This window comes from Hetaerina americana, unplaced genomic scaffold, assembly GCF_022747635.1.
Source record: "Hetaerina americana unplaced genomic scaffold, ioHetAmer1.1.p SCAF_4, whole genome shotgun sequence".
NCBI classification, from domain to species: domain Eukaryota; kingdom Metazoa; phylum Arthropoda; class Insecta; order Odonata; family Calopterygidae; genus Hetaerina; species Hetaerina americana.
Window position 1 is genome coordinate 19,626,820 of NW_027286985.1, and position 12,459 is coordinate 19,639,278.

Genomic DNA, 12,459 nt, shown 5'->3' on the forward strand with positions numbered 1-12,459 from the left:
TAGATATACCAGTTGTAAATTACCAGCAGACCTGTAAATTGATTTTATATTATGATGTTTGAGTTATATGGGAGTAAATATAGTTTATTTCAGAATGCTTAATTTTTTCAAAATATACCGATACGTGTTAAAATTACCGATAATAGGGCATAATTGAAACCGATAACTAATAGTTGGAACACCCATTTTAGGTATACACGTAGAGACTGCTGGTTGACATCTGGCGTCCATGTGGTGCCAGATACGTGACTGTGGGTTTTAGTGACAGTTTAGTTCCCATTATGAGAATTCTACGACTTGGTGGTTACAACTTCATTATTAATATTTAATATGTTTCAGTATTAAATTTATTCTAAATGTCTTGCGCTTTAATCATTGGTTAAACAAGTGAAATCTTAATTTGAGATAAAACGTAGACTTTCTGAACTTCGTTGAGTTTATTTATGCTGTTGCGGTGATGTATAAATGGTCGTATCAACCCAATTGAAATGCCTAATGCGTTTGAATGTTGATTGTTTCAATCTATTGCTTTTGCAGTGAATAATTACGATACTCCTAATTGATTCTAATTCTCAATGGATTTTTAATGAATGTTTTTTTTTTTGCTCCAGACAAATTGTATGTATTTTTTCAAGGTTTAGCGTAAGATTATTGTATCTTTTCCATAGAAAATTAGAAGCGTAGCACTCTTTATTCTCTGGTAAGTAAATTACAAATAAACATTTAAAACTTTAAATTTATTTCCAAGTTAAATGATTGTTTGATTCGTTTTTACTACGAGAACCATTGAAAGTAGTGTAACTTATAGCTTATCTGTATCATTAAGTCTATCAAAGAAAGAGAACATTTCCAAATGAACGGTGTCCTTTGCGTTTCGAGATCAACTCACCTTGAGAAAGTTGTGCCCGAATCGTCCCTATTTTTGCTTCAGTGATGTTCCTTTTTTTGCCTCTCGAAGTTATTCGCTCTGAGAAGCTGGGCTTGCAAGTCTTGCGTATACGGGACCTTTCATGTCTGCCTCTCTTTTCGAAACGTGCGATTAATGTTTTCTTTTCGTTTCCTTCGTTCGTAACAAATTCCCCAGGCAACCATGGCACGCAGCCCGTAATCATTCCCAGTAGCGGATCAAGAGTACAGGAGAAAATGTTGTCCCACGGAAGGGATTCTTCTAACATGGCATTAGGCTTGATAGAAGTGTACATTTTCTTTTTTACCTCCGGGTAAATTTATCTACAAGAATTAATTTATGTGTGTCATATCAAAATTTTGAGTTTTAAGAAGTGCGAAAGAGACAGGATAATCAGTCAGTTATCGAAGCCCACCGTTATGATCACTTCTCCTTTTAAATTATGCACGCGTGTTATCATATCTCAGGGTTTGATTATTAAATTACGTATAGTTCAAGTAGGTTACTCCCAGTCATGTTCAATCCTATTCTTTGGTTTACCAATGTAATTCATTCGGATAAGTAGTAGTCATCTCGATGCGAAGAGGGGCCATCACTCGCCCTTACTTGGGTATCCGTGCTTCGGCTCAGTTTGATGAACACCCCTTTACTCCCCCCATCCCATGTTTACCACCATTAGTTGATCTAAAGCTTGCTAGTGGACATGTTTGAGTGTGCGTATGTGCTCGCGCTAACAAGCTCGATGGTTTGTCTTCAGCGTCCATTGTATGCTACTTTTAAGTTTTTTCTTCCCTCCTGCTCTGCTATCCTTCCAATCGAGGTGAGCTGTTTATACATCTTTTATGCTCAGGATGTAGTGCAGGAACGGGGCCATGTTAAATTAGGCTCCGAGTAAAATACGGGGCAAGGATCGACAGCTGAATGAAAAAGTCAATCGAGCAAAAAAAAGCCAGCCGGGCACGGCCAATGGGAGTCCAGTCGTGTCCCTCCCTTTGTGTTTTCCTCGGTGCCGTAATTGAGTGTGGTGGAGTTGGTTTTACCGCTTGTCCCTGTCTGCCATTGCATTGGACGACCTGGAAGATGACAGTGTTAACATAGTTTTCAGACGTTTTTCTACCTTCCCGCTCAAAACTTGGAAACAGCGATGTTGCCATGCCCAGAGCAGGTGGCTCAGTGGCAGACCTTGAACAATAATGCAATTTTTTTACCCATGTCATTGATTCCCATTCATTTCACGGGTACCTATATATTTTTAAAATCCATATAAACATGGTGAAATATGTTTATAGAATTTCAATGCAACAATTTCTGAGTGTAAAATCATTCGCCTTGACCGAGGTCAAAGCGAATTATTTTTACGCTTAGGAAATGCATTGAAATGCATATTAGCGGATGACTCAGTTAAAAGTTACTGTTGCGGTATCTCCCTCAGAGTCTTGAAAGGTTTAGAGACGCTTTTTTGTATAGTGCTGGTGTCGTATGATGTAAGTCTTCAATGCCTGTTTTTACAGCGATTTAGCGTCTTAGAAAATATTTTGATGGACCCTGGCACTACACACTATTGTATTCCTAAGCTTAAGTTAAGATGTACGTGTACAAGGAACGTTTTGATGAGTAATATTTGCTCATAAATAAAATGCGAAAATTTTATTTCTTTTTTTGAGTCAGTCAAATTATAGAGACTATAGAAATACGTCTTGAATTTTAATTATTTTATTACATTAATGGGTGCATAAAGTAACTAATTAACTCATTTTTACTAAATTTAACCAAAATATGTTTCTACATTTTTAGCCGATAAGAAGAATCTATAATTAAAAACTTCGAGTATAATTTCATTTATAGGAACAAAATCAGCAGTCGTGGGCCACATTAAAAGCAGTGGCGGGCGGGCCGTGGATATATACTTTCTAAATAGTTCTCCCAAGTGCACCATTTGCTTATAGTATTCTCGTGAGAAATACTTGTGAAGACCATCTCAATGTATAAGGACTTAAATTGAAGCCATCTGTTGTTAAGTGACGCAAACATTCTTAACAGCATAATGAGTGAAATATGAAGAAAGAATTCATCTATTTTTTCCTGTGTGTTTTATTACGTTTTGATTGAAATCCAAAAGGTTAACACTTGAAAATGAATGTTCTTAGAGGTTTTGGCTAGTTAATCGCTGTTACGTTATCTCTGCGGCACGTGGAAATGGAATTTTGCTCACATCACCTTGCAGGCGACTTCGGTTTCGGCGACTTCTTGCAGGGACTTACTGTTTCGTTGAGACGAATTATTATTATTATTAGGTAATCTACCGGTTAAGGTAGGTTTTTGGATGGACAAAATTACTAATTCAACAATTTGTGATCCCCAGTAAAACACATCCCCCTCTACATCAAGTCCCTCTTCAGCTCTGAGTACTTTCTTCCTCCCTTCATCCCGTCCAACATCCCTATCCTGTTCCTTCCCTTTCCTCGTTTGCCTAACATTCTCCCCTCAATAACAGTATTCAACATCCCGCTCCGGTCAATGCCCCCTTCATCCACTTTTCCTGCCTCCATAGGATTTCTCCCAACAAACCCCTCTCTTCGCCCACCATACCAAGTGCTTCCTCATTTGTTTTCTTCTCTTACCATTTCACCTTCTCCATTCTTCTCCAAACCCACATTTCGAAAGCCCCCAGTCTACGTCTATCCTCCTGCTTCAATGACCACGTTTCCGCGCCGTACATAGCTACGCTCCATATCAAAGTTTTTACGGGTCTTTTCTTAACATTATTACTCAACGTCCCTGTCATCAACTCCCTCCTCCTTGTGAAAGCCTCTTTGCCTAGCGCAATTCTTCTCCTCACGTCCCTACTACTTTGACCGTGTTGGTCCAAAACACTACCGAGATACGTAAACTGTTCTACCTGCTCTAGTTTTTGCCCTCCTATTTTAATGTTTAGTTTAGCCATTTTCTTTCTAGAAAATCGCATAACAATAATAATGCTTGCAACGTCTCAATAAATGTCATCCTATCTTGAATAGGTTTTTCAATGATAACTAATTGAATCAAGCGGTGCGTGACTTCAGACCTCATTTACTCCACAAGTCACCGGTGAGCAGGAAGGAAAACAAATTTACTCCCCTAAGAATAGGGTCATGGCAGGAATCAAGGTGTTGAAGACAATACAGGTGTCGGTATTAATACAAAAGTTCTCACGAGATTCTCACGCACACTCTTTAGGGGAACACACATCCACACTCGTCCCACCAAAGGGACTGCGTGTGCACAGCACCCGTGTCCATGGTGGACTGCGAGCGCAGTCCTCGAACACGGCACTCGAGAACCGCCTCCAGGAGTTGGGCCTGACCCTCGGCGTGGGAATCCATCCGAACATGAGCCACAGTCACCAATCTGGTCCCCCCCCCCCCCAGAGCCCCGTCACGCGGCGGTCGGATAAGCGGAAGTCTTGGCTGATCGATATTTTTCCCAGCATCACCCATCCTCACGGAGCGCGGGGGAGAAGAGATGAGGGGAAGGCGGAGGGCGTTCCTCATGGGCCGGAGGGTGCGTGGGTGTCCCCGAGGTCCTCCGCGTCCCTGAGAGGGAGAGGAGCCCGGCCGAGGAGAGAGGGAGGGAGTGCTCTCTCGGCCGCTCTTACACCGTCCATGGTCAATGGCAAAAAGGGAGGAGGGAAGGGCGTGGCGGCCACGGGCTGAGCGGAGATGGGAGGTGGGGGACGGGGCGGGTGACTCTTCTTGGGGCGGAGGAGAGGGAGCACAAGAGGAAGGAAGAGTAGGTGGAAGGAAATCGAAGGACGTCCGTGTCTCTCCCTCTCTGCACATGGGGTCTCCTTCTCCTCCACCATTTCCACCCACACGGCTATTAAATGGACGCGCCACACGGCCCTCTTGTAAAAGCGCGCTGGCCAAACCCTTTTCCTTCCTCCTTTCCTCTACCCCGTGCCCTCGCGTCGTGTGCGTTCATGTCGCAATGTCGGCATTGCTAGAAGGCGAAGAGGGAGATCTTGGCTCGAAAGTATCCGGCTGGGGTCTTTTTGCTCTCGATGCTTAGTAAAGCACATGCAGTGTCCGTGTCTAGACGTAGAGTGAAAATGGAAATTCAGGCTATTGGAAAAACTAGGAGGTGGCCCTGTCCAGTCTTGAATAAAAGATGTCATTAGTTTTCCAATTAAAGTTTATATCATGTTCATTTTGGTTCATTTAAATGTACAAGCTAACCTGCAAGCCGCCTTAAGGTCGTTTGGGTTTGTTGTCATTCTGCATCATTCTCTTGCATGGAAATGATGGCTTTCATCGAATGGATCAATGCGAAAATGTCCAATCCTGGTGATCAGAATAAATTTGTTTGCATAGATTGGATAATTACTCTTACTAAAATTCGAATTTTTAAGTTTCTATTCTGTTGTGATTTTTTGACATCGTAAATAAAATCACATCCTAAATTTCCATTTATGATGTGAGAAGGAACAAAAGGAAATACTAAATCAAATTTTCTCCATTTACGTGTAATGGCGGCACTTGTTTTGACGCATCAATTTTGTCATCCAATGTGTCATTCGTCATCATCGCACACTGGATGATGACAATACGTGAAAGCGCTTGTCATTTTCATAAATATACTGTGAAATTGTTGCGTAGCATTTTCTTTCATTCCTTATTAAAATGGAGTATCACAAAGTTAAAGGCCTCTGCAGTCAACTTTACTTCCTTCTTTAATTTACGGCCGTACCTAGGGATTATAAAATGGTATAACCATTATATTAACAGGAATTACCACTGATATGACCTTATTTTGCAATTTATTAGAAGTAAAATTTATACTCTCCCGGAGTGTATTTCCGGTCGAGTGAAATGAATCATCTCCAAATATTTACTCATGGCACAATTCAAGTAGGAGGCAATATTGATTTAGTGGTATGTGCAAGCATTGACGTCGGAATGAATAACGATTTATCAGACATTATTACACGCCGAGCTCTCAGTGAGAAGTTGGCAGTCATAGTTCATGGAAAATTGAATTACTAATCATCAAGGAATATTAGTTTATTTATTCTAAAACATTAGCTCTAAGTGTATGGAATACGAGTCCTTGTCATAATCAGCCCCCTTGCTTTCTGCTAAATCAATTTTTTCGTTGCACAAACTCTATGGTTGCCCTCCTTATTAGACTTTAAGAGTCTCTTGGTTCTTTTAGCGGAAATAAAACATACTTGGAAATCCGTAACTGCTTCCAGCGATGGAATATTGAGATCTTAACATGTCATTACGCTTACGGCTCCGCGCAACCGTGTTGAGAGAGAAGACTCCAATAATGTAGTTATGGACAAATTTTATCGACTTAAGAGCGCCTTGAAAGCCAGTTAACGTACGAAGTGACCATTCCCTTAGTGGACTGCCTTCACCCTCTGGTGATAAAGAGCGTAGTTGCGGTCTTTGTAGGAATGACTACCCCTGAGAATTGTGAAAAACATAAAATGTAACCTTATCCCATAAATTATATAATCTTACACGAAGTAATGGCGCAGAAGTCATGAAGTAATGGCGCAGAAAATGAAGGCTAATAAAATTTTAACTATGTCTGTAATAGTTCTAATTCTGAAAACAATATTTGGATTGGCGAGGCACAATAAATTTATTGATGCTTATCCAGTTTAATACATGAAAATCTTTCTTTTATATTGCTTGCTAATACAAGTCAATGATAACGCAATGGGTTTATTATAACTTACTCTCAGAATTGCTGCAGTTATCACCCCAATGGTTGGATTATTGGACGAGGGTACAGCTGACCTAGTTCTTAGCCCGATGGCGTGTAAAATACACACAACAGGGTAGGGGAGCCAGTTCCTTTCCCTTTGCCTCCTATGGTTTCCCAGGAGGGTCCGGCACCCAAAAGTGACATAGTTTGGGTAAAGCTGAGGATGCAAGGAGGCCAAACTCCTAAACAAAATCTGATGCGAATTAACCTCTGCACCACAATGTATTCGTAACCAAGACCTACATGGTGGCCTTAAAATGTACGAAGTGCAGGATGTCATCCTTACACTAACTCAATTTTTCCGCTTTTCCCTTCGATAAACCCGCCTCTCACCTCCCTCTGGGAATACCCATCTGACGCAGACCTCATTCTCCCCCTACCGAAATTCGCATTACTCCCCTAATTAACTATAACCCTTCAATGAGCCTTCAATCTCCTCTGCCACAGACAACAGAACACCTCAACCCCCCCCCCCCGTGGACAGTATATCATTGCTGGGACTGGGACCCACTGACAACATGCCTTCTGCCAGTAGTCAAACGCTATCCATGTAGTCTATTTGGTAATGTTCTCTATCGTTAATATTCCATTACATAAAACTATTATGCAATAATTGTCCATATTTATGCAAAAGATAGACAAATAGTATAGATTAACGCTCGTTTGACCATAGTGTAATTGTTCAATGGTGCAGAATTTTCTGTCATTTAAAAAGGGTGAGATGCCTTAATTTATAAATGGTATAATTAAATGGTTACCATTTATTTATAAATTATTATTTCATGGTTATTCACCTTTTTTAGCCCCCTCTAATGATCATTTGTCTAATTGTGCTGCTTTTGGGCTCTCTTTCTTTTACTCTCTTTTATGTTTTAGCTTTTTTTTTACTTATAACGCCCTTTCAGAGGGAGCCCATTATCAATCGTTTCATTTGAAACTGGATTATGTGACTCATAGGAGTAAGTCCTGGCTTTCTTACTCGATGAACTTATAATAAAGGTCATTTACCGCTAACTTATTCTAATATATATATATGTATATTGTCATATACTATAATGATACCCTTTCGATCGTACTTTTAACTCCCGAACTCCGGGAGTGTTGCTGCACAGTCATGAACGTATCTCTTACATATTCATTTTCCCTTATTAAAATGCATATTTCTGTAACACAGTTCGAGTACTGTTGAGTCTGCGTCATTGCCCACGCTTCAAGCTTTTCACTTGGTATTGTCGCAAAAATATATTCAATTAAGAGGAAACAAACAGAGGAGTAATGATATTTTGGGACTATTTAAAGAAGACAGGTGAAGTGGATTGAGAGGTGTTTGAAGATTGTACTTGGAAGAAGGATTTTAGGTTGGGGTGAAAAATAGGCGCATTAGAATCATTTCGAATGAATGATAAGAGTAGAATTGAAGAGCAGCATATAATTAGTTAGAGTAAGAGGTGTTGATGTTTAGGGTTAGAAGTATGCGGCAATATTTAATTATTTTTAGGGACTCACCATAAACTACCTCTTTACGAAAGAATCCATTGGTTAAAAAAATCCGCATATCCATGTATCGTACTTACCACGTGTCTGAGGGCTTCTTTTCCTCAGATAATATCTAATTACTTATCTTAATACGAAATGGGGAAACGAGGAAATGTAAATCACGCGATTGACCACTCTTTCCGGACCCGTTTCCTTGGCCCAAGTCGCGTGGCTGGCGTGAATGCTTTTTTTTCCGTCCTCCACGTTAACCGACGATTCCCATGACCATTCTTTAACTCTTCTCCGGCCAGTACTTTTGTTCCCTTTACATAATATGTTAAAGTGAGTTTTTTCACCAAATTTTTCCCCTTCCGTCAGCGTCCAACGCGACTGTTTTGCGTTGTTGCTTTCCTCTACGCCCATAGGAAGAATTCGCCTTTTTACTTCCCTCTGTAAGTCTCTCTCTCACAAACACATTTTAATGTCCAAGGTCTGAATTAAAGAGGGTGAGTAGGGTATACAAGGTTTGAGATTTATGCCCACTTTCGCATCTCCCTATTGGATTGGCGAGTCTTTATCTCGGTTCCGGCCTCTTGCGAACTTATCACAGCGCGCGTGGGCGTCGAGAAAAGCTATGAATAACAATATTCGTCGGTAAGATACTGCTGAAACTTTATTTTAATGTCGGCAGTCGCGGAATGGATTTCGGTAATGGCTGGGGCCACCCCTTCCTCCAGCCTGAGGTTCGAGGAAGGGTTCACGGGTGTCTTTCAGCTCTCGGCAACGCCAGTAACTCAGGAGAGGGTTGCCGACCCCGGTCCTAGGCTTTAAAATAAGATCGTCACATAAATCTCCCTCGGAGGAGGGGAATCGAAAGGTTTGGTTGGTACAAGGGGGAGATGTGCAATCGACTAGTTTGTGCGCATTTTGTGGCTTTGATGCTTCAAGGGCACTCGAGATTCTAGGAATCGAAATCGTCCTTAAATTTGTCGAATGAGTGGGAAGGTTGTATTCCACGAAAGGATTGGGAGAAGAAGAGGCATAAAAAGTTGTGTTGGGTGTTTTCCTAGTGGGCTGAATGGCTTGTGTCAAATTCTTTGTAGTTGGTTCACCTCATGGGTGTGTCGACTTCCGCATTTGGTTCAAGTGGATAGCTCATTGTATCAGAATAAAAATATTTATCTTTACTCATCCGTATAAATACATTGTTTTTATATACTCCATCATAATGCGGGCATAATCCAGTTTTTTAAATTAATTACTGGCAATATATTATTCTTTGTTGCTTAAGGGTTACATTGCTGAAGATATATCAACAGCCATAGGTGCATTTTGCTCGTATTGAGAACGCAATGTCTGCAATAACGTGTTTGTACTTTAGATGTACAGTGAAATGCTAATGGAAAAGATTAAGTGTATTTTTTGTGATATTTTTATGGGTATGTTTTCCTTGACAAAATAGCTTTTTGCTTCTGGAACAAAGGCAGGGGTTTGTACTCGTTGTTAGTCAAACTTATCATATGTACAATGTTGTACATTTATTTATTTAGCCTTAGTCCGAAAACAGCACTCTGGCCTTTACATCGGACTATTAACAAAGAATAACAATGGAGACGATTACAAATACCCAAAGCCCTAGGTGGAAGAAACCCATCCAGGCGGGAATCGAACCCGCTACCCATGGATTGGCAGACGAGGACGTTACCCCGCCGCCACCGAGGCCGGCAAACATGTGTCAATCATAAATATTGTGCATTGTTGAGAAAACAGAATGGAAATGATTTCTATCTGTGCCTGCTGCCTTCCCCGACAATTGATTTTTTGTGACATTAGTTTCAGAGGAAATGGTAATTTTGATTATGTTGATAGTTCAATATTTATTTTCATATGTTTCTTTTCTACTTACAGGTGAGTGCTCTGCTTTGGCCGTATTTTAAACTTCTTGTTTGGTGAGTTCATCGCAATTTCAACATACAATGGAACTAGTTTAAAACTACTTTTAGTAATTTGCAGTCGATATTTAGGATTTATTAGAGATTATTGTTTGAATTTTATGCTAGTGTTTTTGTGGCTGAAAATGTTAATTATTTTATCTCTTGATACTGGGAAGAAATTGTTGAAATTTCATGTAGTTGAAGTATGGATTGGGACGTACGTATGCATATGGCATGTGCCAAATTTCGTTTTTTTATTTGTATTCAAATTGACATAGAAATATAAGAATAAGATTTAGGAGAATTAAGAGAAAGATGTTTTCTTCTGCTAGCATTTTCAAAGCTTGTTTCTTGAAAATGTTCAATTTTCCATTAATCCATTACTGTCGCTTAAACTTATCTTCGATATTATATATTTCGATTTTTATGTGCCTACCGATACATGCTCATTAATTGACCTACATTTTTTGTCTTTTTAAACTCACGCCTTATTTAGTTTTGATCCTTTATTTTACTTGTGTTTCCATTTTATCACTAGGGAAACAGTTGTTTGAATTTCTCTTGTTATATTTTTCAATTTTGGAGAAATCAGTTCATTGAAACAGGCATTTTCATGCAGTATTAGCGGGTCAGATGCGCTTGTCGGAAAATGATATATTTTAGAGCTTTGAAACATGTATTGCTTTCGAAGCGACGCCACTTAATGAATAATGGCGATTATTTTTACACTCCATAAATTATCGCAGATACCATTCATTTTAAGAGCTGCATTAAATTCAACGATTTTTCTGTCACAATATTTTTTGAAACCACGTTCTCCAATTATTTTAGCCGGACGCCGGACGGAATTCGGAAGAGATCACGTCTATTCACTTTCCGCGCAAATTAATTCTCACCTGTTTGCCATGCCCCCAATTTTTAATGCCGCAGTGACGCCACACTTGAGTCTATTACCCGCCCTTTTTTCCAAAGCATGACGCACTTTTTTGATTTCCAATAAATTCCAACTTTTATTAAATGCTATATATTCTTCTGGGCCGCGTTAAAAATTCCTTGTCTACGAACGCCAGGGAATTTATATGGAGTCATTATGACCCGTCGGTTCTCGAAAAGGTATTTATTTGCACGATGCCTTACAGCGAGCGTGAATTTTTGATAGTCCGTGTCCCTACGGAAGGTGAGAACAAGTGAAAGTCGGCCGGTGTCACTCTCCCGTCGTGTGCTGGCGACAGAGTTTCGTGACATAATATGGTGCGCCTGGGATTTTCTCACGTTCTCTGGTGAGTGCGTTGCAGGCTGTGATTTTCTAGAGGCTGGCAAGGTTGCCTTTGTTCCTTTTTCTCCTTCTTTGCCGTTCCGTTTATGTGGATGTTGTTGTGGGCAATTTTGATGTCGTTGGGTTCGATTCTGTGCCTGGGTATTCATTTATGAATATTTCCTACAATATTTTGATACTTTAGTTATGAAACTATCATTGTAAATTTTTGAACCAGCCATTTTTTATTACTGTCCTCAATATTTTACTACCAATTTCAATTGTAAACTAATCGAAACAAGTAGTTATCGCCATTTTGATTGAAGAAGGGTGATCACTTTAAATTTTTCATCACATCCGAATAGCTTTTTGTGAGACTTCTATTAGTTTCGCGGAGCAGCTAACGCGAGTCTAATGAAAAACCTGAATACAATGTCGAATATTTCGTTTACCTAATACTGGTGATTTTATCGATATTTTAAGGAAAGAAAATTCAGTTGAAGGAGTGGAGCTTTAACTCTAAAGGTAGAAGTCCTACCATGAGCAAAGCTAATAAATCTCTCGACACTTCGCAAACATTGAGAGAGAATCAACTGGATTTACATATTCTGAATTGAAGACGTGCTGATGGCAATGATAGAATGAAATATGTACATATATGAGCGGAAGATACTGCCGATAAATTGCATAAATAAAGCACTTTGAAAAGTATGAATATTTGAAGACATGGTTTGCGTTATGAAGAATTAAAAACTGAGCAGGAAGCTGAGCGAAGATTGGGGTAAGGACACTCGATAATTATGATCGAATCGTTGAGAGATTCGCATTCGGATATCTTCTCGCACCTAGGGAGCCAACCGTTATTTGGCGTCATGGTTTACCAGTGCCACACGAAGAGGACGAGTCACCTGAAACCGATCGTACCCACGTATCCATGTACTCGCCATTTAGATATCTGGAGGGTGAGGGCTTAGAGGTAGGAGGGAGTAAATAACGCAAAGGAGATAGGCGCAGCTGTTCGCTGTGCCAACAAGGGCTTCACCCTCGCCCGCTCATGTTTACTGCTTCCTTCTCGGAACCATCTCCTCCCGTACAGTATCGCTCAAACATGAAAGAGTGTTTGGCCATACAGA